The sequence below is a fragment of the Oryctolagus cuniculus genome, chromosome 13 (genome assembly GCF_051225735.1).
Source record: "Oryctolagus cuniculus isolate XC-2025 breed Fujian yellow rabbit chromosome 13, ASM5122573v1, whole genome shotgun sequence".
NCBI lineage: Eukaryota > Metazoa > Chordata > Mammalia > Lagomorpha > Leporidae > Oryctolagus > Oryctolagus cuniculus.
The window spans coordinates 90,494,638-90,521,544 of NC_142879.1; the positions used below are offsets into that span (position 1 = coordinate 90,494,638).

A 26,907-nucleotide genomic window follows, 5' to 3' on the forward strand; every position below is an offset into this window, starting at 1 on the left:
GAAGAAGCATAGTGATAAGAACAGGCACAAAACCATGGTGTTCTAGGGTAAGGTCCTTTTGGTCCTCTGCCATTACGTCCCCTTAGCAACAGGCAGAGCCTACAGCCTTCTGCCACCCATCCTCCAACCTTTGCGATTGGACAGGAGGTGAAAATTCTACCTAGAGTTTTAAAAGATTTATGTATGAGAGAAAGAGAGTGAGGACTTCCAATCACTGGTTCACTCCCCAAATGTCTGACAGATGTTCTCTTTAAAAATCTCCACTCAGGCCCAGTCCTCAGTCCCCAAACCTCTGTCAAAATCTCATCATGTCCTTTAGGCTCATCAAGCATCCATTTACACTATAACTGAGTTAACATACTGTGTAGACACATACAATCTGGGTAATTTCACTATTAAGCCAAGTCACTGACAATGAATCTGCACCTGGTTCCTAGGAAGCACTCAATGAATCATTGCAATTACTATCCTTGTCGTTAAAGAACTGGTTTATCAGGCCAGCACTGTGGTGTAGTGGGAAAAGCCACTGCCTGCAGTGCCAGCGTCCCATATGGGCACCACTTTGAGTCCTGTCTGCTCCACTTATGGTCCAGCTTTCTGCTATGGCCTGAAAAAGCAGTAGAAGATGGCCCAAGTCCTTGGGCCCCTGCACCCATGTGGGAGACCTAGATGAAACTCCAGACATTGTGGCCATGCGAGGAGTGAACCATTGAATGTAATACCCCTCTCTCTGTCTCTGCCTTTGAAACAAATGAAATAAATCTTAAAAACAAAAGAACTAGTCTATCAGCATCAGCAGGAATGGAGCTTGAATTTCCCCATACCAGTTATCAGCTGTGTGACGTTGGGCAAATCCTTAAACTACTCTATGTAGCAGCCCTGCTTATGTGTTTGAGAGCTGCATTTAGCTCTTTCCTTCAGGCATTCTTTTCTAACCTCAGCATTTCTTTATAAACTTGACTTTTCTGTAACAAGGATTGCAGATCACAGCACTGTGAGAAGTTCTTGTCAATACCTGAGAAAATGTTTCTCAACCTTGTTCTTTTGTGTACTCATACAAAGAACATGTCTTGGCACGTAGTTGAGGTTCCAATAAACCAGAGGGTCATCAGACAAAATAACAAGCAGCCTAGAAAATATGCAAACCAGTTTAGTCTAAATGTGCTCATCTTCCTTGGAGAGATAAGGCAGCTAACTTGGAAACATAAAAATAGCTTTTTCATAAAAGATCAAATCCATGTAATATGAAATAGAGAAGATGGTAGATAATTTAGGTTTGTTGTTGTATGCATACTTGTATGGTAATATAAGTATGAGTAAATATATGATGGAATGGGTTCATAGTCAATTCATTTTTTTGTAAAGAAAAGTTGAAGGATAGATCCATGTTTCCAGTAAAGTCACTGTCTGCTTTTGTTAGAATGAGAATGGAAGGGAGAGAGGGGAAGCAGAAAGAAATAGGGTCTGTATTGGTAAGAAGATTGGGAATCACAGCTCCAGTGAAGGCGAGAGAGTCCAGTCTTGGTGTTATAGAGGTAGGTGCATTTCCCTCACCCATGTCTTCCATTCAACCCATGGGAGAGGAAGCTGAGTGCAATTATATCATATTTGATTGTATTCTAGAGAGAGTTTGCTCTGAAGTTATCGGAATTGCACATCAAGCCTTTCCATGACAAATGACTCTCTCCGCTGAAGAATGTAATTAACAATGCGGTGAGTAGCTGGACTCTTTTTGGGAGACCCGACAATATGCCTTACCAGGCAGTTATCATTAATCAAAACCCAAGCAAGAATATTAACAAAGTATTCACAAAAAGTGTCCAATAAACCCATTTGTGAGGTTACTCAGACATCTAAGTACATAATGCTGCACAAGGGCCCCCTGATCAAAAGAGCGCATCTCATTCCCTTGTCACAGCTGTAACATTCTGTTACTCACTGGTTATTGTGGCCCAGGTAAATGAAGTCTTGCAGTAACATACAAGCATGAGGAACATAATACTGACATTTCACAAAGAACACCCCAGAGATAACAGAATTTATACATGCATAGTCTATAACACAAAAGGTTTTACAGGACCCAAGATGTTAGCAGGAAACAAACAGCCTGGGAAAAGTGTTCTGAATGTATTACAGCTGGCAATGAAGCTTTTGTGTAGAAATAGCAGCAAACCTGATTCAAATGGCTGAAATGTTAACACCAGATAAAAAAGAAACTGCAAAAACTTTTCACATGACATTAGACAGAAACAAACACTGAAAAATACATTCAAAATCAAGATCATGCACTGTATGCCCTGAAACTCTTAACCACTGCAAACATGAAGATGAACCGTACCCGTATCTTTATGGAGAATCAGGAAGGCAGGACTGTCTGTTGCTCAACCATCTACACCCACACCTGAGCAGTTGCTGGACCTGTAGGGAAGATGTTTTAGAAATGGAAATATGTTATCAATGATGCCATATTTCTGACACCCCCACCTTCCTTATGAGCAAGAAGCCATCATTTACTTCCTCTCAAAGTACTTATCTTCCCCATATACAACAACTGATAGCATTTGTTGCCTATTTTATCAAAAAGAGACACCGAGCTGGCACCAGGGCTCACTTGGTTAATCCTCCACCTGTGGCACCTGCATCCCATATGGGCGCCTGGTTCTAGCCTGGCTGCTCCTCTTCCAGTCCAGCTCTCTCTGTGGCCCAGGAGGGCAGTGGAGGATGGCCCAAGTGCTTTGGCCCCTACACCCACGTGGAAGACCTAGAAGCACCTGGTTCCTGGTTTCGGATCAGCGTAGTGCCGGACATAGCAGCCATTTAGGGGGTGAAACAACGGAAGGAAGACCTTTCTCTCTGTGTTTCTCTCTCACTGTCTATAGCTCTACCTGTCAAATAAATTAAAAAAAAAAAGAAGCACCAGATTCCAAGATTTTGTTTTATAAGCCTATTATCTAGAGCCCTCCACACCTGGGTTATTTTTGCTTAATTCCATGTAATTTGCGTTTACAATTCTGGTGCATGGGAAATGTCAAATTAGCATCAAGGACACATTTTCTATACCAGAAAGACTTGACTGAAATAATGATTGTGTTTCTTTTTGTTTTTTCTGGATTTGCATTTTAACTATTTACTCAAATGTTTGGCCTTACTTGATTATAAAGGTGATTTTTAATAAAATGTTACATAATTTTCGAAGAAGAATGAGAATTTACTTTAAATGGTGTACCTAATGGAAAACATGCACGCATTCCAGCCCACGTTTAGCTAATTGGTAACACAGGCACAATGGGACATGAAGGCTGGAGCTGGCCTCACCTCAACAAACCACCACAGCAAAGTCCACTCTCCCCGATCTCCCTCCGTCCTCTCCACACAACCTGGGAGAGGCAGACTGCGTGCACAGAGATGGAGAGGGGGCTGTGGAGCCAGCCGAGGTCACTGGTGCAGGGACAGGTCCTGTCGCCCGTGTCCGGAGCCAGCCCAGCCCTCAGAGGTGGGGTCCACAGGTGGAAGAGCTCACTTTGGGGAAGTCCAGGTCTCTCTGTAGCTGGTTCTGACAGGATCCATCTGCCCCATGGCCCCTTCTGGGAAACCTGGCCCCACACACTCACTGCTCCAGTGGCAAAAGCCAATGGGCATGAGGGGCGTCACAAAAGCCATAGCCAATCAGCATGCTCCCTGGCACAGGGGGCGTGGGGAGGTTGTTGCTAGGTGATGGGCGTGCAGGCTGTGTTTGGGGTCTGAGGCCACCCCCTGTGGCCTCTGTGATCCTGCTGGGTTCTGCGGACCTCTAGCATTCGCCAGGAGCTGCAGAAGCCGGCTCCGGGTGAGTCACCGCTAACTGCAGCTCATCAACTTCTGGTCTTTGTGTCTCTTCATATCCCGAACGATTTCTCTTTTGGGAAGTTTCTGTAATGTTCGTTTTAACAATGTTTAAAGATATTGCATGGTTAATCCTCTTGGTTAATTTCTCTTGTAGATGCGTGTTTTCTAGTCTTTTTAAATATTTTCTATGTGTTTTTTGCTGTTAGTAATGACATTTTAAAAAAAAGATTATTTGAAAGGCAGAGTTAGAGAGAGAGAGAGAGAGAGTCAGAGAGAGGTCGTCCATCTGCTGGTTCACTCCCCACTTGGCCACAATGGCTGGAGCTGTGCTGATCTGAAGCCAGGAGCCAGGAGCTTCTTCCAGTCTGCCAGGTGGGTGTAGGGGCCCAAGCACTTGGGCCCTCTTGCACTGCTTTCCCAGGCCATAGCAGAGAGCTGGATGGGAAGTGGAGCAGCCGGGACTTGAACTGGCACCCACATGGAACGCCCGGGTCATGATATATTACCCAGTGATCTTTTACCCTCACTTGTCAATTGTATGTAGTTCGGGATTACACTGGATTGTCTGTAAGTAATGGTGTCATCTGGGTACATTGACAGAGTTGCTGATTTGTTTAGGGTTGATGCTTGTGGTTCGTTTTTGCTGTTTGATTTCCCTATTAAGAGAGGTGGGGTGGCCGGCGCCACGGCTCACTAGGCTAATCCTCTGCCTGCAGCACCGGCATCCCAAATGGGCACTGGGTTCTAGTCCCGGTTGCTCTTCCAGTCCAGCTCTCTGCTGTGGTCCAGAAAGGCAGTGGAGGATAGCCCAGGTCTTGGGTCCTGCACCCGCATGGGAGACCAAGAGGAAGCACTTGGCTCCTGGCTTTGGATCGGCACAGCACCGGCCATTTGGGGGTGAAGAAATGGAAGGAAGACCTCTCTCTCTCTCTCTCTCTCTCTCTCTCTCTCTCTTTCTCTCACTAACTCTGCCTGTCAAAAAAGAAAAAAAAGAGAGGTGGGGAAGAAGTCAGGCATGTCTGGGTCTGTTCCCAGGGGAAAAGCTTTCACTGAGCCTACCTCAGGTAGTTTGTTTTAGTCCATTTTAGACAATCTTGATCATATATAGGCAATCACTCTTTTTTGCAATGTTGCCAGAAGTTGATCTTTTCTTTCCATCTGGATACTGAATTTTGTTAAATGCTCTAACACTTAATCTAAATGAACATGTAATTACTTCACATTTTCAACCTACCTGGATGGTTTACAGGGTTTGTTTGACAATGTGGAATTCTCTTCATTTTTTAATGTGTCTTGCTTGTTATTGGCCTATGATATTTTCCTATATTGTTGAATTCATATGATATTTTCCTTACAATATTACCTGTTTATGAAACAAATGCTCATTAATTTTATAACCTGGTATTGTGTACATCATATATACAACACTGGCTTCCCAAAAGTAATTTAAATATATTCTCTGTTTATTTCCACTTAAAATGAACTTGGGAAATTTAAGTTTATTTTACTTTCTTAAAAATTTAGAATATTCCACATGTTTGGGCCCAAAATTTTACTTGTGGAACTTTTGTCATGGTTGGTTTGGCTTTTCAGAAATTCAATCAACTTATTCAATTATGTAGTTTTTTTTTTTCTGTTTCATGCTATATTTTTGTTTTGGGAGACTGATTTTCAAAATGTAACAGATTTTGAACTCTGGAGTCACATTTTTATTTCTAAGAATTTAACAATATCCTCTTAGTATCTTGGTAAGTTCTGTATGTTCTATAAGGAATGGTCCTGTGATAATTTCCTTAAATTGGTTATTGGTTTAGTAATTTTCTCAACTTTTAAAATATGATTCTCCTTACATGTTTCTGTAGTACTTTTGTGACTAGAAACGTTTCATTGATGTCTGTTGCATCTGTGTCCTGCCTTTATTTAAATATTCTTTCAGCATTTTTCCTCTTTAATTCTTGAGAAGGTAGCTGAGATTTCAGTGTCCTAACATATTCAATTAAGGATTTCCATTTTCTCTGAGCATTATAAATTCTCTTCTTAAAATATATTTCCCTTTATACATTCTCAGTTCTTATTCTCAAGACATTAAACTGTATCATGTTTTTATTGGGAAGCAAGGAAAAATATTCCATTCCAGAATATTAAAAACATAAAATTTTAAATTTTGCTGAACAGTTTGTAACAGTTGAACTTGCATTTTAGGCATAAATTCATTTTCTTGATATATTATGACAGATATATTCTTTGAAAGGTAGTGGGATATATGGGGTAAATGATCCAACAGATTTGTTTTCATTAGATCAAAGTTGCCCATGGGATATCTAAACTTAGAATGAGTTTGATATCACAACACTATTTACAGTCTCTGCAAGAAAAGTAAAGGACATTTTGTCCCTAGATTTCAAATCGAGATAGTCCAATTTACTTTTGGTTCTCAATGATATATTATTGTGTTGTATAACACCATGCATTCATGAAAAATAGATTTTTATTCAAACATTCACATTTGTACCACATTCTTTTTCTTTAGCTCACTAGGTCTAAAATTTTTCTAAAGGACATATTTTCTAAAATACAAGTTCATATATGTTGCCTGCTGTAATCAATTTCTTTTTAAAAAAGATTTATTTTGATTTATTTGAATGAGTTACATAGAGAACTGAGCTGATCTGAAGCCAAAAACCAGGTGCTTCCTCCGGTTCTTGCACATGGGTTCAGGGGCCCAAGGATGTGAGCCATCCTCTGCTGCTTTCCCAGGTGCATTAGCAGGGAGATAGATCAGAAATGGAGCAACCGGGATTCAACCAGCACCCATATGTGATGCCATCACCAAAGGCTGGGGCTTTAGCCTACTGTGCCACAGTGCTGGCCTCTGTAATCAGTTTCTAAAGTGTACTCACTGACAAGAAGAATTACACAAAGTACACTCATCTAACAAGGCATGTTAAATTTAAAGATGATGGCTTTACCTGCTATGCCACAACGCTGGCCCCAAGTATTTGGTTTGGAGCAATACTCATCTGCAGTTTCCATAGATTTTACCAGAAAGTATCATTTGATAGTAAATCCTTTTAGTGGATATATGGAATAGACCAAACATTGAATTTGTAAAAAAATGGCTTTCATTGAGATCATGCCAAGTCTAAGGCTTTGCCACTTCATGTTTATATATCTTTGGGCAAACCAGTTACTTACCTCTTCATGCCTCAGTTCCATTTCCTTTTAAGGAGCTATTTGCTTTTTTCTGGAAACAAAATGCTGGAAACATCACCTTGTATAAAATAAATGTTAGCAATTATTGTTATTATCTATTCACATTTTCCTAACTGAAGATTTATTTATTTATTTATTTATTATTTGACAGGTAGAGTTATAGACAGTGGTGAGAGAGACAGAGAGAAAGGTCTTCCTTCCGTTGGTTCACTTCCCAGTTGGCCACTACTGCTGGAACTGTACCAATCTGAAGCCAGGAGCCAGATGCTTCCTCCTGGTCTCCCATGCAGGTGCAGGGGCCCAAGCACTTGGGCCATCCTCTACTGCTTTCCTGTGCTATAGCAGAGAGCTGGACCAGAAAAGGAGTAGCTGGGACTAAAACCGGCACCCACATGGGATGCCAGCACTGCAGGCAGAGGATTAACCAAGTGAGCCAGGGCACCGGCCCCAAAGATATTTAAATATCTGTGATTTTATGCATAATGTTGTGGTATACACATTTAGAAAGAACTAGAAATCTATATGAAATTATATACATTCAATTTCTTAAAAATTCCATATTTTTCTTGACATGGTAACTCAAGCTAGATTCAATTCTGTTTAATTTGATAAGTGAGCCATTTCTTATCTAATTCCCTAGATAGTGTAACTTATTCACTTGTTTGTGCTTTGTGATGGTACCTGCATCTTTTTCAAAAGATGTGCCAGTTTTGGTCAAAAATAAATCACTAGATTAAATTTGTTATTTAAATAAAGGGTCTATTTTATGGCAGTAATATTAAACTGGTACGTTGATGCACTTTGTTCAATGGATTGGAGACTTGCTGATTGTGTGTGTGAATGGTGTGTGTGTGTGTGCACTCAGTTTAAAGCTACAATAAAATAATTTTCTTTTTGGGTACATTTGACTAAGAATAAAAGAGCTCACTTTTTAAAGGGTCAGTGCTTTTGATTCATCACATATGTTTCTTCTCTGTACTAAACTCACAAATCAGATTGTGAATGTTATGAAATCATTTGAGGGCCAGGCATTGTGGCTTAGTGGGTAAAGCCACCATCTGCAGTGCCAGCATCCCATATGGATGCTGGTTTGAGAACTGGCTGCTCCACTTCTGATCCAGCTCTCTGCTATGGCCTGGGAGAGCAGTGGAAGATGGCCCATGTCCTTGGGCCCCTGAACCTATGTGGGAGACCCAGAAGAAGCTCCTGGCTTTGGATGGGCATAGCTCCAGCCATTGCAGCCAATTGGGGAGTGAACCAGTGGATGAAAGACCTCTCTCTATCTGCCTCTCCTTCTCTCTCTGTGTAACTCTTTAAAATAAATAAATAAATCTTTTAAAAATCGTTTGAAGGTAGATTATGATAAGATAAACATGTACCATAAGTATAAATCACTCACCAGGATAACAAAAAGGAGCTATTCCAAATATCCACAAAATACAAATGGAATCACAAATATCAATAAAAGGAAAAGTGTACCAAAAGTAGTATATGATAAAATATAACAGAAATAATGAAATGTAAGACTTAAATCCAACCATATAAATATTCTAATTAAGTGTAAATGTTCTGAAAACCTCCTTAAATGTCCAGCTTAACAAAATAAATTTCAAAGCAAGACACAAATGTATGCTACTCAGAATGAATATGTGTTAAATACTTATGTGTTAAAAGTAAAGGACCGAGGCCAGAGCCCTGGAGCAGGTTAATCCTCCACCTGTGGTGCTGGCATTCCATATGGGCCCCAGTTCTAGTCCCAGCTGCTCCTCTTTCAGTCTAGCTCTCTGCTGTGGCCTGAGCAAGAAATGGAAAATGGCCCAAATGCATGGGCCCCTGCACCCGCATAGGGGACAAAGAAGAAGGACCCAGCTCCTAGCTTTAGTTCGGCGCAGCTCCAGCCATTTCAGCCATTTGGGGAATGAACCAACACTCTCACTCCCTTCTCCCTCTCACTGTATCTCTACCTCTAAAATAAATATACAAACATCTTCAAAAAAAAAAAAAGAGAAGTAAAGGACCATCTATTAACACTAGTCAGAAGAGGTCCTATATCAGTGTTGGGCAGCATCAGTTTCAAAAGAAAGGATATGATTAACACTGAGTGTATTTTTCAGTTATAAAGGGGATGGTTAATTATGAAGTCATAACATTCATAAGTGCTTATGCTACTAATAACCTTTGAAATATATGTAGCCAAACACTGACAGAACTACAAGGGAAAAGAATCATTCAAGAAAATAAATGTTGAGAAATTTGAATGCCATCTTGGTTACAGGCAACATTTCTCAAAAAAAAACCCACTATATTCTAGATTTCAAACACAACTCAACATATTTATAAGGATGGAATTCGTTAGAACAAGGCAGGAATGTTTCCTCTCACCACTTCTATTCAATATTGCACTGGAGGTTCTAGGCAATTCGATCACTCAAGACCAGATTTAAATTCACTTCCTTAGAAACCTTTCCAGCTTTTATGAAGTAGAGAAATAATTGTGGCCGGCGCCGCGGCTCACTAGGCTAATCCTCCGCCTTGCGGCGCCGGCACACCGGGTTCTAGTCCCGGTTGGGGCGCCGGATTCTGTCCCGGTTGCCCCTCTTCCAGGCCAGCTCTCTGCTGTGGCCCGGGAGTGCAGTGGAGGATGGCCCAGGTGCTTGGGCCCTGCACCCCATGGGAGACCAGGAGAAGCACCTGGCTCCTGCCATCGGATCAGCGCAGTGCGCCGGCCGCAGTGCATCAGCCGTGGCGGCATTGGAGGGTGAACCAACGGCAAAGGAAGACCTTTCTCTCTGTCTCTCTCTCTCACTGTCCACTCTGCCTGTCAAAAAAAAAAGAAATAATTGTTAGGTGAGCTTATATGGCACATAATTATTAATTTTCATTCCTAGTTATGCTTTGTTTATATTAGAGTGTTATATGCATGTAGCATGGTAGGGAACATTTTTACAAATGTCCATCCTCTTGCTAAAGTAATTTAACATTAAGAGCATTTAGTTGAAGTCATTTTCTACCATTTGAGTATGTGATACTCTAATGTTAAGAAATCAAGTCTAAGTCTAGGAAATTTAGACTACTGACAATATATAAAACTCATTTATAGGGGCCATTAATGTAGTATGGTACGTTAAGCCTCCACCTGCGATGTCAGTATCCAATATGGGCACCAGCTACTCTGTTTCCCATCCAGCTCTCTGCTAATTGCCTGGAAAAGCAGCATCAGATGGTCCAAATGCTTGGGGCCCTGCACTCATGTGTGAGACCCAGAGGAAGCTCCTGGCTCCTCGCTTTGGACTATCCCAGCCTCAGCTGTTACAGCCATTTGGGGAATGAAGCAATAAATGCAAAATTCTCTCTCTCTATCTCTCTACCTTTCAAATAAAATATAGCTTAAAAATTCTGAATTTTGTGAAGAAAGCATAGGCTCTGGCTGGCTTGTGAAGACTTCAAAAAAATCCAATCACCCCAGAAGCTGTCCTCAAAAGCAAAGAAAATATATACAGTCATCTTAGAAAAACATATAATAATCTGGGAAAAGCAGTGCAAAATGCTCAAGTACTTTGGCCCCTGCTACCTGCCTGGGAGACTTGGAAGAAGCTCTGGGATTCTGGCTTCAGCCTGGCCTAGCCAAGGGCATTGCAGCCATCTGGGGAGTGAACCAGTGCAAGGAAGATCTCTCTCTCTGTATCACTCCTCCTCTCTCTCTAATTCTGCCTTTCAAATAAATGAAAAATAAATCTTAAAAATCTCATATATGTAAATCCAGTATTTGTACTGGGTTTTCCACTATTATCATGTTTGAATTTTCCATAATTTATGGCTTGTCCCAAGCAAAAAATCCTGCTCCATAAGAGATACCAGAAAATGGAATATCATGGTTCTAACACAATTTGCTTTTTCTTACTGCTTAGGAGTCCACAGATTTCTCTAAAGGTTCTTTCTTCTCCTCTGTAAGATCACTAAGTATTTCATCAGACAGCTTGGTTGTAGTAGGTGCTGTCTAGGGAGTCACAGTGTATTCAAACCCTTGGTAGTGACCCACAGGTGAAGGTGGCATAGAAGAGGCAACAGACATTGCATCTTGTGATGGTGATGATAACCAGCTTGTATGTTCACTTTGATCTTGATTCTGAGGAAATTTTTTTTACTAGGATGTCCTCTGGCCAACATGCCTTAACATTTTCAGAAATACCTCTAATATCTGAAACATCCCACACAGCAAGGCAGGAATCAAAGCATGAGCACTCTTCCTCTTCTTGGTCATAGGGTTTATATGAGAGAGTAGAATAATGAGCAGTAGTAACAAGGGACAGCTCAATAAAGATACAGAAATTCTGGAGTTCTGTAGCCACAGCGTCTACAGTTTGCCAATCTTATATATATGTTTCAGTAGTAACACCAACTTTCACCAACAAAGCAGTAACTGCTGCTTGCCAGAAAGAAACAAAAATCACCAGTTTTACAGAAAGAAATCTGCCAACAGGTGGGACTGCATTCTTCCTTTAATAATTTATAAAATAGCAGGAGAAAGTACTGGTAAACAATTGTGACATATTTATTATTACCAAGCAAGTCCAAACATTTGAAAAGTTAATGTTTCCTTCATCATGTATCCCAACCAGCTCACAGATTAAAACAACAATTTCTCCAGAGTAACTGACAAACCACTTTTGCTCAGCCTTAGGACAAAGCTATCACTGACAGCAACAGAGGTAGAAGATATTTACATCTCAATTTTGAGTTCATAAACTTAACAAATTTTACGTCATGAGTCACAGTGAAATGTGTTCCCTGATGTTTTTAAACTTTTATTTAATGAATATAAATTTCCAAAGTACAGAATATGGATTACAATGGCTTCCCCCCCATAACGTCCCTCCCACCCGCAACCCTGCCCTTTCCCACTCCCTCTCCCCTTCCATTCACATCAAGAATCATTTTCGTTTCTCTTTATATACAGAAGATCAGTTTAGCATACATCAAGTAAAGATTTCAACATTTTGCTCCCGCACAGAAACATAAAGTGAAAAATACTGTTTGAGTACTAGTTATAGCATTAAATCTCAATGTACAGCACACTAAGGACAAAGATCCTACATGAGGGGGGACGGAGCCAAGATGGCGGAATAGTGAGGGCGCGCACCGATAGTCCAGGAAAATTTAGTTTAATAAAAGGGGAGTTACGGTAGCCTCAGAAAAAAAGAACCAGGAAAATATTGCAGAGGAAACTCTTCTGGATCGAGTGGCCATGAATCAGAGGACCTACTGGGAGAACAAGGTCGCCCACCACGCGGAAGCCAAGCCGCGGGACCGAGCCACGGGACCGAGCCGCAGGAAGCCGCAGGGTCTGCGTGCCAGTGCTCGAAGGGGAGTGCGTGCCACAGACAACAGCGGACAGGCTTGGGACGTCCAGGGCCCCGAGTCCACACATTGGCGCTGGAAAGGGAGCGGACCTGCGTGGAGAGCGTGGGAGCCCACAGTTCGGGACACCAGCGGCAGACTCAACACAACAGCGCTGGAACGCGAGGTGAGCCGAACCTCAATAGCCCGAGACACCGGCAGGCAAGTGGAGAGAGGAGACTAGAGGGAACGACCCCCGGGGGGGGGAGTTCACCAGGCTAGCTGGAAGAGAGAGAGAGAAAAAAAAAAAGGTGACTGGTACGGACACGGGTTTCTCTCTCTCCGCTCACCTCTCAAGGGCGAGCAAGACAAAGAGTAGGCGCCATCTTGGACATACGTCATAAGCAGAGCGACCTCAGGTCTGCACCAGCCCTGAGCCTAGCAGAAAAACCTGACTCTGGGCGGGGCAAATTAACAGGAGATTAGGACCTAGTAAATTTGTGGTGCTACTGAACTGAGACTGTGAAAAAAGAGACGGTGGGGGAAAGAACTCACGGAATTCACGTGAGCACTCTCCAGAGACGCTACAATTCCATAACTTTGGCAACCCAGTGGGAGACTGAAGGAGAATTTGAGCCCACTCTGAGGGCCGAACAGATCCCCTGTGTGGTCCTTGGGAAAGAGCTTCTGATCTCTGGCTCCTGTGGGTATATCATTTGCCTGCTAACTACCTCCAACTTCGTTCAGCTGTGCAGAATAACTTCCCTTTTGAATCAAAAAAAAAGAAAGAGAGAGAGAGAGAGATTTACCACACCTAACCTGGGAGTGTCACCTTTGGCACACCAAACAGAGCTCTCAGGCCACACCCATCTCAAGCCCTAAGGCTCCATCAAAAACAGATAGTCCACTTAATCTAGAGTCATAGTATGACAAGAAAAAGCACCACAGTGAAGAAACCAAATATCTCCAATATGCCAAATAACAAACGCAAAACCCAAGGTAATAAAAACAAAGAAGTCACCATGACGCCCTCAAATGAAAAAGACACCCCAATTCAAGATTATGAAGATGATGACATAGAAGAAATGCAAGAAGCAGATCTCAAAAAATTGATAAGAACATTAAGAAGTTCTCAAAAACAAATTCTTGAACTACAGAAATCCTTAATGGATAAGATAGAAAATCTCTCTCGTGAAAATGAAATATTAAGGAGGAATCAAAATGAAACGAAACAACTAGTACAACAGGAAACTGGGATAGTGACGGAAGTGAAGAATTCAATAGATCAAATGAAAAACACAATAGAGAGCCTTACAAACAGAATGGGTGAAGCAGAAGAGAGAATATCCGACTTAGAAGACAGAGAACAGGAAAGGATAAAGTCAGACCAAAGAAAAGAAGAGGAAATTAGAAATCTAAAACATATTGTTGGGAATCTTCAGGATACTATTAAAAAAACCAACATTCGGGTTCTAGGAGTTCCTGAAGGCATGGAGAGGGATAAAGGATAGAAGGCCATTTTAGTGAGATATTAGCAGAAAATTTCCCAGGTTTTGAGAAGGACAGAGAAATCCTAGTACAGGAAGCTCACAGAACCCCTAATAAACACGACCAAAAGAGAGCCTCACCACGACACGTTGTAATTAAACTCTCCACAGTGAAACATAAAGAAAAGATCCTAAAATGTGCAAGAGAGAAACGTCAGATTACTCTCAGAGGATCTCCAATCAGACTCACAGCTGACTTCTCATCAGAAACTCTACAAGCTAGGAGGGAATGGCGAGATATAGCCCAGGTACTAAGAGAGAAAAACTGCCAGCCCAGAATATTATATCCTGCAAAGCTATCATTTGTGAATGAAGGTGAAATAAAGACTTTTCATAACAAACAGAAATTGAAAGAATTTGCTGCCACTTGTCCAGCCCTGCAAAAGATGCTTAAAGATGTGTTACACACAGAAACAAAGAAACACGGTCATCAATATGAAAGAAGGTAAAGGAAGGAAACCAAGGAAGGAAAGCTCACAGCAAAAGATCACAGGGAATTCAAAGCATATATTAGAACTTATCTTTGGCAAATGGCAGGGCAAAGTTACCACTTATCATTAGTCACATTGAACGTGAATGGCCTGAACTGTCCAGTTAAAAGACACCGATTGGCTGATTGGGTTAAGGAACAAAACCCATCTATTTGCTGCTTACAAGAAACACATCTTTCCAACAAAGATCCATACAGACTGAAAGTGAAAGGCTGGAAAAAGATATACCATGCCAACAGAAATTTAAAAAGAGCGGGCATAGCCATCTTAATATCAGACAACATAAACTTTACCACAAAAACCGTTAAGAGAGACAAAGAGGGACACTACATAATGATTAAGGGATCAATTCAACAGGAAGATATAACAATTATCAATGTATATGCACCTAACTACAGGGCACCGGTTTATCTAAAAGATTTGTTAACGGACTTAAAGGCAGACTTAGAACCCAATACAATAGTACTGGGGGACTTCAATACTCCACTCTCAGAAATAGACAGATCAATAGGACAGAAGATCAACAAGGATACAGTAGATTTAAACGACACTATAGCCCAAATGGATCTAACAGATATATACAGAACTTTCAATCCTACAGCTAAAGATTTTACTTTGTTCTCAGCAGTACATGGAACCTTCTCTAGGATTGACCACATACTAGGCCATAAAGCAAGTCTCAGCAAATCCAAAAGAATTAGAATCATACCATGCAGCTTGTCAGACCATAAAGGAATGAAGTTGGAAATTAGCAACTCAGGAATCCCTAGAGCATACGCAAACACATGGAGATTGAACAACATGCTCCTGAATGAACAATGGGTCATAGAAGAAATCAAAAGAGAAATCAAAAACTTTCTGGAAGTAAATGAGGATAACAGCACAACATACTGAAACTTATGGGACGCAGCAAAAGCAGTGTTAAGAGGAAAGTTTATATCAATAGGTGCCTACATCAAGAAATTGGAAAGGCACCAAATAGATGAGCTTTCAGCGCATCTCAAGGACCTAGAAAAACTGCAGCAAACCAGACCCAAATCTAGTAGGAGAAGAGAAATAATTAAAATCAGAGAAGAAATCAAAAGGATTGAATCAAGAAAAACATTACAAAAAATCATCCAAACGAGGAGCTGGTTTTTTCAAAAAATAAACAAAATTGACACCCCATTGGCCCAACTAACTAAAAAAAGAAGATAAAAGACCCAAATCAATAAAATCAGAGATGAAAAAGGAAACGTAACAACAGACACCACAGAAATAAAAAGAATCATCAGAAATTACTACAAGGACTTGTATGCCAGCAAACAGGGAAATCTATCAGAAATGGATAGATTCCTGGACACATACAACCTACCTAAATTGAACCAGGAAGACATCGAAAACCTAAACAGACCCATAACTGAGACAGAAATTGAAACAGTAATAAAGGCCCTCCCAACAAAGAAAAGCCCAGGACCAGATGGATTCACTGCTGAATTCTACCAGACATTTAAAGAAGAACTAACTCCAATTCTTCTCAAACTATTCAGAACAATTGAAGAAGAGGGAATCCTCCCAAATTCTTTCTATGAAGCCAGCATCACCTTAATTCCTAAGCCGGGAAAAGATGCAGCACTGAAAGAGAATTACAGACCAATATCCCTGATGAACATAGATGCAAAAATCCTCAATAAAATTCTCGCCAATAGAATGCAACAACACATCAGAAAGATCATCCACCCAGACCAAGTGGGATTTATCCCTGGTATGCAGGGATGGTTTAATGTGCGCAAGACAATCAATGTGATACACCACATTAACAGACTGCAGAAGAAAAACCATATGATTCTCTCAATAGATGCCGAGAAAGCATTTGATAAAATACAACACCCATTCATGATGAAAATTCTAAGCAAACTGGGTTTGGAAGGAACATTCCTCAATACAATCAAAGCAATCTATGAAAAACCCACAGCCAACATCCTATTGAATGGGGAAAAGTTGGAAGCATTTCCACTGAGATCTGGTACCAGACAGGGATGTCCACTCTCACCACTGCTATTCAATATAGTTCTGGAGGTTCTAGCCAGAGCTATTAGGCAAGAAAAAGAAATTAAAGGGATACAAATTGGGAAGGAAGAACTCAAACTATCCCACTTTGCAGATGACATGATACTTTATTTAGAGGACCCTAAGAACTCTACTAAGAGACTATTGGAACTCATAGAAGATTTTGGCAAAGTAGCAGGGTATAAAATCAATGCACAAAAATCAACAGCCTTTGTATACACAGACAATGCCATGGCTGAGGAAGAACTTCTAAGATCAATCCCATTCACAATAGCTACAAAAACAATCAAATACCTTGGAATAAACTTAACCAAGGATGTTAAAGATCTCTACGATGAAAATTACAAAACCTTAAAGAAAGAAATAGAAGAGGATACCAAGAAATGGAAAAATCTTCCATGCTCATGGATTGGAAGAATCAATATCATCAAAATGTCCATTCTCCCAAAAGCAATTTATAAATTCAATGCAATACCAATCAAGATACCGAAGACCTTCTTCTCAGATCTGGAAAAAATGGTGCGGAAATTTATATGGTGGCACTAGAGACCTCGAATAGCTAAAGCAATCTTGTACAACAAAAACAAAGCTGGAGGCATCACAATACCAGATTTCAGGACATACTACAGGGCGGTTGTAATCAAAACAGCATGGTACTGGTACAGAAACAGATGGATAGACCAATGGAACAGAATTGAAACACTAGAAATCAACCCAAACATCTACAGCCAACTTATATTTGATAGAGGATCTAAAGCTAATTCCTGGAGCAAGGACAGTCTATTCAATAAATGGTGCTGGGAAAATTGGATTTCCACGTGCAGAAGCATGAAGCAAGACCCCTACCTTACACCTTACAAAAAATCCACTCAACATGGATTAAAGACCTAAATCTACAACCGGACACCATCAAGTTACTAGAGAACATTGGAGAAACCCTTCAAGATATTGGCACAGGCAAAGAATTTCTGGAAAAGACCTGAGAGGCACAGACAGTCAAAGCCAAAATCAACTATTGGGATTGCATCAAATGGAGAAGTTTCTGTACTGCAAAAGAAACAGTCAGGAGAGTGAAGAGACAACCGACAGAATGGGAAAAATATTTGCAAACTATGCAACAGATAAAGGGTTAATAACCAGAATCTACAAAGAGATCAAGAAACTCCACAAAAACAAAACCAACAACCCACTTAAGAGATGGGCCAAGGACCTCAATAGACATTTTTCAAAAGAGGAAATCCAAATGGCCAACAGGCACATGAAAAAATGTTCAAGGTCATTAGCAATCAGGGAAATGCAAATCAAAAGCACAATGAGGTTTCACCTCACCTCAGTTAGAATGGCTCACATGCAGAAATCTACCAACAACAGATGCTGGCGAGGATGTGGGGAAAAAGGGACACTAACCCACTGTTGGTGGGAATGCAAACTGGTCAAGCCACTATGGAAGTCAGTCTGGAGATTCCTCAGAAACCTGAAGATAACCCTACCGTTCGACCCAGCCATCCCACTCCTTGGAATTTACCCAAAGGAATTTAAATTGGAAAACAAAAAAGCGGTCTGCAGCTTAATGTTTATTGCAGCTCAATTCACAATAGCTAAGACCTGGAACCAACCTAAATGTCCATCAACGCTTGTCTGGATAAAGAAATTATGGGATATGTACTCTTTAGAATACTATACCACAGTAAGAAACAACGAAATCCAGTCATTTGCAACAAAATGGAGGAATCTGGAACACATCATGCTGAGTGAAATAAGCCAGTCCCAAAGGGACAAATACCATATGTTCTCCCTGATCGGTGACAACTGACTGAACACCAAAAAGGAAACCTCCTGAAGTGAAATGGACACTATGGGAAACGGTGACTTGATCAGCATAGCCCTGACTGTTAATGAACAACTTAATACATTATCCCTGTTAGTAGTTTTTTTTGTCTGTTCTACTTAATATGACTGGTTTAATTCTGTAATTAATACACAGTTATTCTTAAGTGTTGAAATTTAACTGAAATGTGATCCCTGTTAAACATAAGAGTGGGAATAAGAGAGGGAAGAGATGTATAATTTGGGACATGCTCAAGCTGACTTGCCCCAATTGGTAGAGTTAAAAACATACCAGGGGATTCCAATTCAATCCCATCAAGGTGGCATGTACCAATGCCATCTCACTATTCCAAGTGATCAATTTCAGTTCACAATTGATCATAATGAAAGGACTAAGAGTCAAAGGGAGCACATAAACAAGTCTAGTACCTGCTAACACTAACCAATAGAATAAATAAAGGGGAGAGTGATCCAACATGGGAAGTGAGATACTCAGCAGACTCATAGAATGGCAGATGTCCTAAATAGCACTCTGGCCTCAGAATCAGCCCTAAAGGCATTCGGATCTGGCTGAAAAGCCCATGAGAGTATTTCAGGCATGGAAAGCCAAGACACTCTGGCAAAAGATCTCTGCGAGTGAGATCCCAGTGGAAAGAACAGGTCTTCAAAGAAGGAGGCACCTTTCTCTGAAGGGAGGAGAGAACCTCCACTTTGACTATGACCTTGTCTAAACAAGATAAGAATCGGAGAACTCAGAGGGCTTCCATAGCCTTGGAAACTCATGACTGGAGCATAGGGAGACTACTGATGCCATAGACAGGAGTGTCAATTGGTAAAGTCAACAACAGGAGTCACTGTGCACTTACTCCTCATGTAGGATCTCTGTCCTTAATGTGCTGTGCATTGAGATTTAATGCTATAACGAGTACTCAAACAATATATTTCACTTTGTGTTTCTATGGGGGTGCAAACTGTTGAAATCTTTACTTAATGCATACTAAACTGATCCTCTGTAAAAAAAAAAAAAAGAAAGAAAGAAATTATCAACTCCCAACTTGACTCTCACTGGGATTAAACATGACAATAGGTCTGATCTGATTTCATCATCATTTAAAAAAAATCATCTATTATTTTACACTTTATGTTTCTGTGTGGGAGCAAACTGTTGAAATGTTTACTTAATGTATACTAAGCTGATCTTCTGTATATTAAGATAATCGAAAATGAATCTTGATGTGAATGGAAGGGGAGAGGGAGTGGGAAAGGGGAGGGTTGTGGGTGGGAGGGAACGTTATGGGGGGGAAGCCATTGTAATCCATAAATCATACTTTGGAAATTTATATTCATTAAATAAAAGTCAAAAAAAAAGATCCTACATGAGGAGTAAGTGCACAGTGACTCCTGTTGTTGACTTAACAAATTGACACTCTTGTTTATGGCATCAGTAATCACCCTAGGCTCTTGTCATGAGCTGCCAAGGCTATGGAAGCCCCCTGGGTTCACCGACTCTGATCATTTTTAGACAAGGCCATGGTCAAAGTGGAAGTTCTCTCCTCCCTTCAGAGAAAGGTACCTCCTTCTTTGATTACCCGTTGTTTCTACTGGGATCTCACTCGCGGAGATTTCATTTAGGTTTTTTTTTTTTTTTCAGAGTGTCTTGGCTTCCCATGCCTGAAATAGTCTCATGGGCATTTCAGCCGGATCCGCATGCCTTAAGGGCTGATTATGAGGCCACAGTGCTGTTTAGGACATCTGCCATTCTGTGGGTCTGCTGTGTATCTCAGTTCCCATGTTGGATCGTTCTCTCCCTTTTTTATTCTATCAGCTAGTATTTGCAGACACTATTCTTGTTTATGTGATCCCTTTGGTTCTTAGTCCTATCATTATGATCAATTATGAACAGAAATTGATCACTGGGACTAGTGAGATGGCATTGTTACATGCCACCTTGATGGGATTGAATTGGAATCCCCTGGTATGTTTCTAACTCTACCGTTTGAGGTAAGTCAGCTTGAGCATGAGGAGGAACGAATTTCTGAAAGGTCAGAAGAGAGTTTGAACTACTAGAGCAAAACTGCAAAGTACTTGTAAAGCACTTAATGTCAGTGACTTGCAACTGGGTGTCTGATTTTAAGAAATAACTTGGGGTCAGCACTGTGACATAACAGGTAAAGCCACTGCCTACAGTGCCAGCATCCCATATGGGAGCAAGTTCATGTCCTGACTGCTCCACTTCTGATCCAGCTCTCTGCTATGACCTGGGAAATCAGTAGAAGATGGCCCAGAAGAAGCTCCTGGCTCCTGGCTTTGGATCAGTGCAGCTCCGGCCCTTGTGGCCAACTGGGGAATGAACCAGCAGATGGAAGACCTCTCTCTCTCTCTCTCTCTCTCTCTGCCTCTCTTTCTTTCTCTAAGTCCGACTTTCAAATAAATAAAAATATTTTTAAAAAGGAAATATCTTGAAAACAGATCCATTTTATAGGTATTTGATATGTCCAAGGAGAGAATCTGCCTCTGGGCACACCCTATTTTCATCTACATGTTTGGTTGACTCTACCTTACAGCCCCTCAGACTTTGAACCCTAAATGTCAATTTGATTGCACCAACACCATCTACAAAATACTTCAAGTATTTTCTGTTATGGTCAAGCTGCACATTGCTGCACCATTCAGAGGAAGAAAAGATCCCAGTGTCTCTCCTCCAAATTGCCCAAGGCTCATGCAGTGTGTAGCATCATGCAGCAGATGCCCACTTTTGTAGCCACCAATCCTGCCAGTAAATGCAGCCAGCATTTCCAAGTATTAAGGACAGTCCCTTCAAAGAACCCAGCTAAATGTAAGACTGCAAGAAAAAAACATACCTTGCGAAGCTGGGTCACCAAATAGGCAGAGATGTGAGTGAAACAGTGGCAGAAGTGGAAGAGAAAGTGGGTGCTCACTTTATGACTTTTCTGTGCCTACCTCAGAGACAGTCATGTGTAGATATCAGCCAGCCCATTTCTTCAGCACAAAAGCTGATGATAGGTTCTCAGGTGCCCAAAGCGGCTGTCATATCTCCTGTACCTCAGTGCATTGAGCAAAGTCCATAGCTGCGAATGGTGAGCTCAGATGGTACCAAGTTCCCCCATTGCCCTCATTGCTGGGTTTTCCCCTTTAACAGCTAAAGTCTTTCCTTAGATTGACTCTTCCAGAATAAGAAGTCCCATCTGTAGCCATCCAGGATGTGGCAAGATCTTAAAATTTCACATGTGGGGCCACAGCTGTACTTCTCTGCCACAGCCTGCATCATCTATAAGTGCTAGTTCAAGCCCTGGCTGCTCCACTTTGGATACAGCTCCCTGCTAATGTACCTGGGAAAGCAGTGGAAGATAGCCCCAGTACTTGGGCCACTGTACCAACTTGGGAGACCCAGATGAAGATCCTGGCTCCTGGTGTCAGCCTGGCCCAGCCCTGACCATTGTGGACATTTAGAGTATGTACCAGTGGACAGAAGATCTCTATCTCACCCTTGTTTTCTGTGATTTTGACTTTCAAACAAATAAATTAATGAATCTTTAAAAATTTTTCATGCGATAGTCCGCAGGAGAACACACACAGGGAAAAACCCTTTTAGCTGCAGGTGGAGAGATTGTAAAAGGTGGTTTGCCTTCAGATGAACTGTCCAGATAATGGCAAACTCACACATGTGAGAAGCAATTTGCCTGCTCCAGGAAGCCTCAGGTGTGAAGGCCCACCCTGGGTTGGACAAGTGTTTTGGTCACAGGCAGGTCACAGAATGGCAGGTTTCATTTGTAATTACATAAGGGACATGAGAAAACTTGTGTTCCTTTGAAAATTTTGAAGGTTTCAGGTGAGGTCAACATAGGTAGTACAGATTTTGAGTTTGTGTGGACTTTTTAAAATTTCTTTGCTGTTTATAATTGAGACCAACTTTTTTTTAAGGTTTATGTATTTAAAAGGCAGAGTTACAGAGAAAGAGAGGGATAGAAAGTTACTGCTTGTTCACTCTCCAAATGGCCTTAACATCTAAAACTGGGCCAAGAGCTTCATCTGAGTCTCCTAGGGTGCTGGGGCCCAAGCACTTGGGCCCTGTTCTGCCTTTCCAGGTGCAGTAGCAGGGAGCTGGATTGGAAGTGGAGAAGCTGGGACTTTACCTGGCACCAATAGGGTATGTTGGTGTCAGAGGTGGCAGTTTTACCTGCTACACCACAATGCTGGCCCCAATACCAACTCTTCAATGTGATTCTTCTCAACTGGTTTCAAGAATTTAGACTAGAAATAAATGTTATGGTAAAGAGATATAGTTGCAAAATCAGTTTCTATTATCCCAGATACTGTTATCTTTCCCTAGATTTATCTTGTTTGCTGTTTCTAGTAATTCCAATCAACATGGATGTAGTCATTTAATGTATCTACAACTATTGTTTTTACACTATTGATATTTGGCATTCAATGACTACATATTGCCAAAGAGGGTCCAACTATGGAATTATCACCAATTTAATTGCTCTGAAGTGTGTAGCTACCACTTTGTATTTTTATTTTGAAAAATTTACAGATGATTATGTCCAGGCATTTTATTGTCATTTGAACTTCAGTTTCCCTGGAGTTTCTTGTGTAGATTTTAAAATATTATGCCAATGTGTTTTCTATGGACTCTAAGATAAACTGCATTTTGTTTAGAAAAGAAAACTGAACATGAAATATACATTGTAAAGAAGAATATCAAGATAACTCCTTGAAAATAAACAGCTTCTATCATCAGTTAAATGCCCTTATGTTATGATGATATAAGCTGTGCTTTATTGAATTAGTACATTAGAGAGCGTTATTCACAGGTGGACAATGATATCATTTTAACTTATAGGAGGTTTTTTGGGATACAGAAATAAATAGGTAGAAAAATTCATATATTCACTTATGTTAACAATATTTCTTTCTGTTCTGTTATATAGCAGGTGATTAACACTGTGGTAAAGAGATAGAGGGATCCTCTAGCTACTGGTTTACTCCTCAAATTCCTGCAACAGCCAGAGCTGTGCCAGATTAAAACAAGGGCCCATAACTCAATCCATGTTTCCACATGGGTGGGCATAAAGGAAGGACTTGAGTCATCATCTGCTGTTTCCCAGAGTGTATATTAGCAGGAAGGCTAGATCAGAAGCAGAGTAGCCAGGACTCAAACCAGTTGCTCTGATATGCAGCACAGGCTTCCCAAATGGTGATTTAAGTTGCTGTGCCACATGCCCATCTCCAGAGAGTCATTCTTTCCTTAGAAACTTAAGGCCCAGAAAACCAGGGAGTTTGAGTAGTCCTGAATTTACAGAAACTGAAATATGTTGTACAAATTAATGTCTACTGAAGGATCCTGTTGTTTGCAATTTTGATTGCATGATTTCACCACAGTTTGTGCAATGTCCTCTTATTACATTATAGTATGAGATTGCCTGTAATTGGGGTTGATGCATTTGCTACAGCAAGGGCCATTGGGTAGACAATAAATAACTGCTTCCTGGCAGAAAGAATATCAGTTCCTGCCCATTGTCCACTTTGGAAGAAGAGACCCTTACAATATAGAGAGCTATTGAAAAGAACAAAAGTGAAAAATTTCAAAAAAAAGCAGTCAGGAAATTCAGGCCTGTGTTTGAGGATACAACACTGAAAACCCAAGCAAATGGCCCCTTTTCCTAACCCTAAAAATCTGGGACTCCTACATGAGGAGTAAGTGCACAGTGACTCCTGTTGTTGACTAACAAATTGACACTCTTGTTTATGGTGTCAGTAATCACCCTAGACTCTTATCATGACTTGCCAAGGCTATGGAAGCATTTTGAGTTCACCGACTTCTGATCTTATTTAGACAAGATCATAGTCAAAGTGGAAGTTCTCTCCTCCCTTCAGAGAAAAGTAACTCCTTCTTTGATGGCCTGTTCTTTCCACTGGGATCTAACTTGCAGAGATCTTTCATTTAGGTTTCTTTGGGTTTTTTTTTTTTTTTTTGCCAGGGTGTCTTGGTTTTCCATGCCTGAAATACTCTCATGGGCTCTTCAGCCATATCTGAATGCCTTAAGGGCTGATTCTGAGGCCAGAGTTCTTCTTAGGACATCTGCCATTCTATGAGACTGCTGTGTATCCCACTTCCCATGTTGGATCATTCTCTCCTTCTTAATTCTATCAGATAGTATTAGCAGACACTAGTCTTGTTTGTGTGATCTATTTGACTCTTAGACCTATCATTATGATCAATTGTGAACTGAAATTGATCACTTGGAATAGTGATGTGGCATTGTTACATGCCACCTTGATGGGATTGAATTGGAATCCCCTGGCACATTTCTAACTCTATCATTTGAGGCAAGTCAGATTGAGCATGTCCCAAATTGTATATCTCTTCCCTCTCTTATTTCCACTGTTATATTTAACAGGGATCACTTTTCAGTTAAAATTAAACACCTAAGAATAACTGTGTGTTAATTACAGAGTTCAACCAATAGTATTAAGTAGGACAAAAAAATACTAAAAGGGATAAAGTATTAAGTTATTCATCACCAGTCCAGACAAGGGCTGATCCAGTCACTGTTCCTCATAGTGTCCATTTCACTTCAACAGGTTTCCCCTTTGGTGCACAGTTAGTTGTCACTGATCAGGGAGAACGTATGATATTTGTCCCTTTGGGACTGGCTTATTTCACTCAGCATTATGTGTTCCAGATTCCTCCATTTTGTTGTAAATGACCGAATCTAGTTTCATTGTTTTAGACTGCTGTATAGTATTCTAGAGTACATATCCCATAATTTCTTTATCCATTCTACTGTTGATGGGCATTTGTGTTGGTTCCAGGTCTTAGCTATTGTGAATTGAGCTGCAATAAACATTAGGGTGCAGACCGCTTGTTTGTTTGCCAATTTAAATTCCTTTGGGTAAATTCCAAGGAATGGGATGGCTGGGTTGCATGGCAGGGCTATATTCAGGTTTCTGAGGAATCTTCAGACTGACTTCCATAGTGGCTTGACCAGTTTGCATTCCCACCAACAGTGGGTTAGTGTCCCTTTTTCCCCACATCCTCGCCAGAATCTGTTGTTGGTAGATTTCTGAATGTGAGCCATTCTAACTGAGGTGAGGTGGAACCTCATTGTGGTTTTGATTTGCATTTCCCTGATTGCTAGTGATCTTGAACATTTTTTCATGTCTGTTTGCCACTTGGATTTCCTCTTTTGAAAAATGTCTATTGAGGTCCTTGGCCCATCTCTTAAGTGAGTTGTTTGTTTTGTTCTGGTGGAGTTTCTTGATCTCTTTATAGATTCTGGTTATTAAACCTTCATCTATTGCATAGTTTGCAAATATTTTCCCACTCTGTCGGTTGCCTCTTTACTTTCCTTACTGTTTCTTTTGCAGTACAGAAATTTCTCAATTTGATGCAATCCCAATTTTTAATTTTGGCTTTGACTGCCTGTGTTTCCGGGTTCCTTTCCAAAGAGTCTTTGCCAGTGCCTGTATCTTGCAGGCTTTCTCCAATGTTCTCTAATAATTTGATGGTGTTGAGTCATAGATTTAGATCTTTAATCCATGTTGAGTGGATTTTTGTGTAAGGTGTAAGGTAGGGGTCTTGCTTCATGATTCTGCATGTGGAAATCCAATTTTCCCAGCACCATTGGTTGAATAGACTGTCCTTGCTCCAGGAATTGGTTTTAGATCCTTGATCAAATATAAGTTGGCTATAGATGTTTGGATTGATTTCTGGTGTTTCTATTCTGTTCCATTGGTCTATCCATCTGTTTCTGTACCAGTACGATGCTGTTTTGATAACAACTGCCCTGTAGTATGTCCTGAAATCTGGTATTGTGATGCCTCTGGATTTGTTTTTGTTGTACATGATTGCTTTTTCTATTCGAGGTCTCCTGCGTCTCCGTATGAATTTCAGCATCATTTTTTTAAGAGCTGAGAAGAATGTCTTTGGTATTTTGATTGGTATTGCATTGAATCTGTAAATTGCTTCTTGGAGAATGGACATTTTGATGATCTTGATTCTTCCAATCCATGAGCATGGAAGATTTTTCCATTTCTTGGTATCCTCTTCTATTTCTTTCTTTAAGATTTTGTAATTCTCATCATAGAGATCTTTAACGTCCTTGGTTTATTCCAAGGTATTTGATTGTTTTTGTGGCTATTGTGAATGGTATTAATCTTAGAAGTTCTTTCTCAGCCGTGGCATTGCCTGTGTATACAAAGGCTGTTGATTTTTGTGCATTGATTTTATACCCTGCTACTTTGTCAAAGTCTTCTATGAGTTTCCATAGTCTTTTAGTAGAGTTCTCTGGATCCCCTAAAGAAGAATCATATCATCTTCCAAGAGGGATAGCTTGAGTTCTTTCTTCCCAATTTGTATTCCTTTAATTTATTTTTCTTTCCTAATGGCTCTGGTGAAACTTCCAGAACTATATTGAATAGCAGAGGTGAGAGTGGGCATCCCTGTCTGGTACCAGATCTCAGAGGAAATGCTTCCAACTTTTCCCCATTCAATAGGTCGTTGGCTGTGGGTTTTCAAAAAGTTGCTTTGATTGTATTGAGGAATGTTCCTTCTATACCCAATTTGCTTAGAGTTTTCATCATAAAGGGTG

General features: G+C 40.7%; 1 pseudogene; it reads right to left on the reverse strand.

Moving 5' to 3' along the window:
• Positions 1-10,942: 10,942 nt before the first annotated feature.
• Positions 10,943-26,907, reverse strand: part of LOC149122736 (transmembrane protein 184C pseudogene) — a 34,042-nt pseudogene continuing 18,077 nt past the window's right edge.